Below are 9,041 nucleotides of genomic sequence, written 5' to 3' on the forward strand. Positions count from 1 at the left end.
CAGGCACTGGGGCAAAGTGCTTTATGAGATTTATTGTCCCCCAAACTACCCGATGAGGGGGCTGCCATTCCCATTTCCAAATGAAACAACTCGGTCTGAGAGGCGGAGTAAACCAATACGTGTTACAAGCAAGATTGGACACAGTAATGACTCCAAGGCCGACCGGACCGCCGACGAAGCCCTTCTCCGACTATGGTGGTTTGCACGGGAACTGCGTGCTCCCAATTCGTTTTCAGTGTGGAGAACCGTGTAAGGCCAGGCAGGTAACAGCCGCGCCGTCCAGTGTGGTCACCTCCATTCTGTCACTGCTCCCATAAGGACTCCCCAAGGAAGTCAGGGTGGGAATGGCGATTAGCCTAGTTTTACAGAGCGGGAAACTGAGGCTCAGCCATGTCCAGGACATAGCTGGTCCTGAGACCAGCTCCAAGGAAGGTCTTCTGATGTCCTAAACCCAGAAAGAGCTTTCAGCCAGGTGGCTCACCTGAATTATTGTCATCTTTGAAGTAAATGGGGTGCGGAAAATGCAAGCTGTTAGGAGTGTTTCCAGCTACGATTTACTATCATCTACCTCTTCTCAGAGTCACTCAGTTGTTCTAGTCACTTGACTGGAGCTGGGCAGAGGGCAAATGGCCAAGGATTTCTCTGGGACACATGCCTTCGCAAGGTCTGAGAGGAGATGAGACGAGTGGGACATTTTTCTGTAGCTATTAGCATCGTTCCTCTTGTACAGGTGAGGAGGTGATGATCAGGGAGATGAAGACCCTTGCTGGGGCCTGCAGCTGGTGGGGGTGGGGTCTGGGTCTGTGCTGGATGCTTCACCTCACCACTGCTCTCTACTCATCCCAGGGCCCAAGAATAGCTTTGAATTGGGAGTCAAAACCTCCACATCATCTTCAACATTAAAATTGATAGCCATAGTGACATGTTCATAAAATTGAGTGACCATTTCCCTCCTTAAGGAGCAAGAGTTTCCACTCTTATCCTGCATGCGCCCTTAACCCTTCACAGAGGCCCAGGGTCCCTTCAGAGGGATGTCCTCCAGGTGATTCCGAGGGAATGAGAATCAGGCTGGTACCTCCCAGCCCTTTCCTGCTCCTCCCACCCCCCAGCCCTGGAAATATTTCCAGCCGCTTTTCCAAGGCCCGAGTGATGCCTTTCTTCATCCAGCGGAGAGAAATAGTGCCTCATAGGATGCTCGAGAACGCGGAGTGGCTGTCCCCAAGGAAGGCCACCACTGGATTCCTGGCAGGAGAGAGACAGGATTTCAGACCTCCCCTCCCCGTCCCTCCTTTGCTCCCTCCGTCTTCCCTGGTACCCCCTCGTCTTTCTTGTCCCACCAGTTTCCAAAGAGCAGAGGTTGTTTACCCTCGGGAGCGAGGCCAGGATGACGCTGAGGTCGGAAGCTTCATTCACCGCTGGGAGGCATCCGAGCCCGACCCCCACCCAGCGGCCCCGAGCTCAGCCGAGTGTGAGGAGACCCAGGCTTGGAAACCCCATGCGGCCAATGACTGCCTCCGCCTCCCCAGCACCGCCGGCATTCGTCCTGCGACCCGACCCTTCCTCTCCAAGGCGCAGGCCAGGCCCAGACAAGCTCTAAGCCTTGGGAGAACTCCGAGGGGCCTCACCCCGAATCGCTGTCAGATCAACGTTGAGGGCTGTGGGGAGGGGGACTCCATAATCTGCTCCACCTCGACCCCAATTCACTTTAAGACTTTTCTAACTTACCAGAAACATCATCCCTTGTCAAATAGCTAAAGATTTTTACTCACTATCCCTCCACCCCCAAACCGGGCTCAGCGACTTCTTTTCACTCTTGGGGAGGAGGAGCCTGGAGCCAAGAACTTGCACTGTCTATCCGGCGATGGGTTGGGGGTTCAAAGACTTTGGAAGTGACTCCCAGGATGGGGTTAGAAGGGGTAGCAACCTTCTCCACGTCCTCCACCTACTGATTCCCCCGCCTTCAGAACCCACAGGTGTTAATATTTCACCAGCTACCCCTTTCCTTCCCCCTCCACCCAGACTCCCAAAAGGCACGTCCAGGAAGCCCAGCCTCCACGTGGTCCCACGTAGGGTCCGTGGGGAGGGCTGGCCCCCAGGCAGCCCCTCCTCACCTGAGCAGACCCACCCCAGCACGTCCGCTTGAGCCAGTCGCCTCGGCCCCCGCCTGACCCCAACATACTGATAAGCCCTCAGACAGTCAAACATCGTTAATTTCTTCGCCTTTCTAGACTTCTCTGGCTGTCCTTTCCCCGACCCGGGAAGGGGTCGACTGGCTTGTGTCTACTTCTCCCAGATGCTGGACTCAGCACCACACATTCGGCCTTTTGCCACACATGCCCACCCCCCCCCCACCCCGTGCTTCTGGACAGGAACCAATGTTCTGTGACACCCCGTTGGTCTAAAATAATGTTCCCTCATCCTCCACCCCACCACCACTCACCTTGCCTACCTAGACTCTACCTTAGAAAAGCTCCAGGAAACAGTAAAAAATTTAAGAGAGAAAGAGGAAGTCGGTGTCAGAATGTCAACAATGATTTCAGAAATTGAAGCTTAAAATCTTTCTCAGCTCAACCTTGAATGTGGGGGGAAGGAGAAGGGTTAGATTGTCCACTGGGACTGCACAAACAAATAATGTTCTCAGTTTCTTATTTCCTGTTGCTGGTTAGAACTTTTGCTGGCACACAGAAAAAAAGGGATCAGACTGATAGGAGGCAGTGTCTATCCCCAAACAACCCGCTCCTGGGAAAGATGGGGATGATGAGGCTTCCCTATCCTCACCCCATGTTGTGAGTGTGGACAAAGCCTGGTGGGTCATGGCACCAGGTTCCCAGACCACCTATCCATCCAGGGTGGAGGGAGCCCCAGAAAGCTGGTCATTCTCATTACAGCTGCTTTCTTCAGGCGCCCCCACTGCCACCAGCAACAAGGGTTCTGCCCTCAAATCCTTCCCTAGTGCTGTTTTCCCCACCCTTTCTCCTAAGAAAGAGAAGGTTCCTAGAAAAGACCCTTGGAGAGGCGCTCTGGCCAAAGTGTGGGTTTGGGAAAGTGACTTGCACAGAGGAGGGCAAAATGATCCCTGGATTGGGATGGGGAGCTCTTCCTTCCTTGAAGGGCCACCTTCCTTTCTAGATAGGAGCTGGGGTCTTAAGCCCAAATGTGCAGTTTACATTAATTCGAGCAATATTTCGGATAAATTGGAACATTTACTCACCCAAACTAACAATAATAGGACCAAAAAGTTAAATATTGTTTAGTCAGGAGTCAGGTAAGCAAGCTCCTCAGGCTTCTCCTGGGAGAGAGGCCTGTTGACAAAAAAGAAATAGGTTAGTCATTATCTGAATAATTTAAAAAAAAAAGCCTTTAAAATTCGATTTGCCAAATCCAGACCTCATTTCCAATAGTTCTGAGGGGATAAAACTTAATAATAGTAATAATAATAATAATGATAATAAAAACCTTGGGGAAAGTATATGTCTCATTTTTCAAACCTTAAACACTGCCCTGAGGCATTTGACGAGATTGAAGTCGCCTCGAAGTTGTTAGCAAGTTCCTGACACGAAGTAATGCTCAGTAAATGTTAGCGGTGTCCTCTCCTCGCTTGGGTGGACCTGGATTCTAACATGGAAATCTGCAGGGTCGGAATTCCCTCTTGACCTTCCCTCCTAAGGTCTGCCTATATTTTTTGCCCAGATCTTGACTGGTATTTCAGGAACGGTAAATGGACGCAAACCTTGTGTCTGCCAAAGAATTCCTGTAAGCGCTGAAGATGGTTCATTTTGCACACCAGCCGAAAAACCCGTGTGGTTTAGAGGGGCTGCGTTTGCGACCAAGCCTGGGGCCGAGGAGCCCCTGCTGGAGTTTTGGGCGGCAGGACAGAGGGCGGTGGGCTGAGCTCAGGGATCCCACCCTGAAAGGCGCCTCCGGGGAGAGTGAGAGGGGGCTCTGAGGACCCTTAGATTCTTCTGACTCCTTGCCCCAACTCCAGCCCTCCTCCCCCCCACCCCCTGCCTCACTCCCAAGTACCCTGGTCCTCTGAGGACACAAATATGCGCGGGGCGATCACTAGGTCCTAAGAGTAGCCAGCGGGGCTGCTTTCTTTCTATCAGGTCTCTGGGAACTGGAGGCGGAGAGGACAGACCGTCAGTTTCCTTCTAGGGTGGAAGGGCAGGATCTCCAAAAGCCCATCTGCCTGATGCCTGGAGGGGCCGTATCTTAGACCCCACCCCCATTTTCTTGTGTTTTGTAAGTTCTTGGGTGAGACCCTGCTGACCTGAGAAGGGATTTGCCCTGGGCTGCAGCAGAAGAGCTAGGAAGGCTTGGGGGCACTGGGCCTGAGGTTTCAGTTCTGCAGCGCCCAAGCCGGTTCCATCACAATCCAACGTGGGATTTTTCTGTGTCTTCTAGTCTAAAGGAGTGTCGGAGAAGATGAGGAAATGATTAAGAAAAAAACACATCTCTCCCCACTTTCCAATAAACATGGAAAATCCAAGTGGGCAACAGTCTGAAATCTACACCCCATCCTCTACATTGTGTCCTCCACTTCAGGAAAAATTGTGGAGAAAATTCCAATACATATAGATGGATAGATGTTAAATCCTCCCTCACATATACAACCTTACTGACAAAACAAAACCACAACCTCATGTTTTATAAAATATTATAAAAACAAATTAGTAAGAAATTAGATCAACAACAGCAACAACAACAACACAGAAAATAGGAGGACATAAACAGACAGTTCTCTGAAAGGGGGCATACAAGTTGCTTTTAACACTATGAAAACAGCCTCAACCTCTATGAACATAAAAAATGTACAAGGCTCAGGTTCCCGGTTAGCTCAGTTGGTTAAGCTGGTGCTAATAGTAATACCAAGGTTGCGGGGTTTGATCCCCGCATGGGCCACTGTGAACTGTGCCCTTCTTTTTAAAAAAAAAAAAAAATTTTATTGGGGAAGGGGCACAGGACTTTATTGGGGAACAGTGTGTACTTCCAGGGCTTTTTTCCAAGTCAAGTTGTTGTCCTTTCAATCTTAGTTGTGGAGGGCGCAGCTCAGCTCCAGGTCCAGTTGCTGTTGCTAGTTGCAGGGGGCATAGCCCACCATCCCTTGCGGGACTCGAGGAATCAAACTGGCAACCTTGTGGTTGAGAGCCCACTGGCCCATGTGGGAATCGAACCGGCAGCATTTGGAGTTAGGAGCTTGGAAATTTAACCGCCTGAGCCACTGGGCCGGTCCCTGTGCCCCTTTTAATAAAGAAAAATGCACAAGGTGTTCAATATCGCCCATTTCTAAGAATATACCATACAGATATATTTGCATATACCAGGGGTACCAAAAAAATACACATAATTTGTATTCATCTTTTGTTATTGATATATATATTGAGCACTACAATTGCAATACAGTTTTTTTCCTTTCTTAAAATGTGTATGCATTTTTTGGCACCTTCTATACATATAGTGTATATTTTGTGCAATAGCAGAAAAACGAAGATAAATTTGGAATCAATCTAAATATCTATCAAGAGTTGTCTGGTTAAATAAATTATGGCACAGCAATACAATAAAATGGAGTCATTAAGAAGGAGGCATTAGCAACAATATAAAACCACCAACGTGTGTTTTTTTTAATAAAAGGCAAAATAGAAAACAATGTGTACGGTAAGGTAGGCTGCCATTTTGTCAAAGGCTGTGTTTGTAAGGCTACAGAGGACTGGGCACAGTGGTTGTTTCTGGGAAGGAGAATAGGGGTAAGAGACAGGAGGAAGGACATACTTTTGAATGTGTGCCCTTTTGTAACTTTTGAATTCTTCCTCCAGCATACACTACTTATTTTTAAAAGATAGGTTAAAATATGTAAATTATCTTAATACTGTTTATTTTTATTATATAGGCAATAATAAGCTTATTATGGAAAATTTTGAAAGCAAAGATTTAAAATCACATTTCTGCTTATTCGGGTCTGATCTACACAACCTTTAAACAACGAAAATGTAGACTTTCCCCAGATGATTAGAACTAATCAAAATCAGACCGTTGACTTAATTCGTTTTAAAAAAAAATAAAAACAAAGTATTTTTTTCTAAAGCAAGTTTGCGAAGTTTAACTCCACGAGAACGACGACGACGTTGGTAGTCCGGGTAAAACGATTTATTGAGGGGTGGGGAGAATAAGAACACTTTTAGCTTCCAATCCAGGTCTATGCAGCTGAGATCGGCTGAAGAGTGAAACGGGAAATTATTTGCACCATCCAGACCAAAATTTAAGTCAGACTCTAACCGTTCATTTTTCAGGTTGAAACGTGCGGGGATTTCTCCGGGTCGGCTTGGCTCTGTGGATCTTGAACTTTTCCGCCAGACCCCGCAGAGCCGGCTCTAGGGGGACGCTGTTTCCGGCCGCCACTTGGCGGGGAGTTGCAGACGCAAGCTGGGACTGCTCTAGGGTTTGCTCCGGAGGAACCCAGGGGCGTCTGGGGATGGAGCCCCGCAGAGGTGGCACACCACGCGCCCTACCCCTCATGGGAATACATGCTCCTTGAGGGAAAGGCCTCCCTCTGAGCCCCTCTGTGGCCTCCTCACGCCTAGGAGAGAGTTGAAGCCCTGGACCCAGGAGCCCCTTGCTGCCGGACGCTCCATGACCTCAGGGGCCCGGCTCTGGCAATCTCAACCGGTTGGGCAGGCTCCCGCTCATTATTCACAGCGAATCGGCCCACTGTGCTGGGTATCCCAGGGTTTGGTGAGGCAGCCGGTGAGCCTGAGGTTCTCATACTTCCAGCACTGTGCTGGGGCCCCCCCTGGGAGAAAATGTGGGGTGAGAGCAGCGGCGGCAGCGCCGGGAGCCTGTGGGTCTGCTGCTCGTACCGGTTTCCGTTGGGGCGATCTGGGCACTTGCTGTCATGTCCATGGAGCAACCAGCGAGAATCCAGCCCGTGCCCCCTTCCCACAGCTTTACCCAAATCCTTAATTTCCGGCCTTCTCCGGTCCCTCAGCTATCTTCCAAGTCTCCCTCGCTAAAAATATAGGGAAACTGAGGCACAGAAAGATGAGAGCCATGTTTTGGAATCCGGCCAAGAAGGAGGCTATGGGGATGACTTTTTCTTCAGCAGGATCCTTGGAAACTCTGAAGGATGGATTCTGTGAAGGGATACAGATAGGTAAAGGTGGACCAAGTTGGGGGTGGAGAGCATCTGGGCTAGAGAGGGGTGCTGGAAGACAGGGTGCCCACTTTCCAGAAACCCCACAAGGAGCTCTGGAGAGGAGGACTCTGACTGGAGAGTCAGCTAGCCAACCAACGTCCCAGGCTCCTGGTGCCTCCTCAAAGAGCAGCCCCTCAGAGGCTGACATGATTCAAACCACAGGAACTATAAACGGACTGGATTTACCCCCAAACCAGCAATTTCCTCCCTTTCCGACTTTCTCTCCCTTCCTTCCTGGGGATTCTGCTACCCATTGTCAGTCCCCTCCAAAGAAACTGTTAAATGAAGGAAAGATCCTCGTCAGCCCAGCAGGGCCCTTGGAATCTTATTCCTCTGTCACCTCTCCTCCTCCCCCTTCCCCCATTTGACTAGTGTGGTTAAAATGGGGGAGGTAGGGTGGGGGTGGCTTGGAATCTGAGTATTTGCCTCAAAGCTCCAGCTTTCTTTGTGTAAATGTGGTTGTGGTTCTGTCATACCAAACCAGAGGAGATGTCCAAGAATAAGACTAATAATAAAAGTTAAAATGCATTAGATTTGGGGACTTTAAAATTGTGGGCAGGTCTCTTTTCTGGTTCTACTTCTGGCCTGTAACCTGATCAAGGAGAAAAGGTTAGAGTTGATAAAACTTCAGGATCGCTCTAGGTTGTTTTGTTTATAAGCAACAAACCAGAACACTCTCTCCTCAATATTGAATCAGCAGAGGAAGAGATTTTTTTCTCCCATAGTGGGGGTCTACTCCTAGATAAGGGCAAAGGGGACCTGACCAACTATTCCCAGAGTCAACAACTCAGGGCAAGTAAAGATTCCAGCCAATCCACTATTATTTAGTCAAAGGAAAGCCAAACAGTGCCTCTGGCTGATTTCTCCTGGAATTGACTGAGCTAGCTGGTTATTTTGGAATCTTAGAAAGCCAACTTGGGCGGGTGCTGAGCTGGGTGATCTGTATCTGTGTCAACACAGGTTCTGGGTGATCCCAACCCCTGCTGCCCTCCTGTCCAGCTGGCAAGGACTTCCCTCTGCTCTGCATGCATCCAATTCCCTAATTTCTTCAACTCCAATTTCCATCCTTCTTCTTTTCTCTATGTATGCTCCCATCTGTTCTTCTGTCAGACTGCATCCCTTTCTCCGGGGGTGGGGGTTTCCTCTGGATTCAGTCCTTCAGGTCTGGTGAAGGAATTAACTGGTCACTGGTTAATTGGCTCGCTGAAATGCTAGGCCAGAGTGTCTGTGTGTGAGGATGAAACTGCTGTCTGTTGTTCTGTCAGCCTGTCTTTTTGAAGGCAGTGCTCGTGGGAAGTATTTCAGATGCCTTATGGAGCAGAAAAGTTTGTCTTCATGGGGAGGGTGATCTGCTATGGTCTGTGTTTATTAAATTCCCACATACTCTGAAACGACATTAAAATTTCTTTCCTTCTGAATCTGAAAATTCGAGTAGGCCAGAGAGGGAAGAGAGGATTTTATTTTGTTTCAGTTTGGAGTCTTCTTGTCGTGGCCATGAGTGGAGGGAAAAAAAATTCCAGGCTGAAACTCCAGCGGAGACAGACTTTACCCATCCTTTGGAAGGACTGGAGGATGGTGGGGACCAGCTAGGACAGAGTTCTGGGGTCCTAAGGGAACTGAGGGGTGTTTGGAATCTAGCTTCCCTTTTACTAAATAAATAAATTCTGGCATCCAAATCAAGGAAGGAAACTAAAGAAAACCAAAGGGAAAAGAAAACCCGGGGGGAAAAGCTGGAGCAGGCAGGCCTTTCTTAGCTGGGAACTGGCTCAGTACAAGGCCCCTTGTTAGAGCCTTCCACATCCAACCCAGGGGCCAGACAAAGACTAAGAGAAAACAAGCTGTCCTGCTT

This window comes from Rhinolophus hipposideros (genome assembly GCF_964194185.1).
Source record: "Rhinolophus hipposideros genome assembly, chromosome: 20".
NCBI classification, from domain to species: domain Eukaryota; kingdom Metazoa; phylum Chordata; class Mammalia; order Chiroptera; family Rhinolophidae; genus Rhinolophus; species Rhinolophus hipposideros.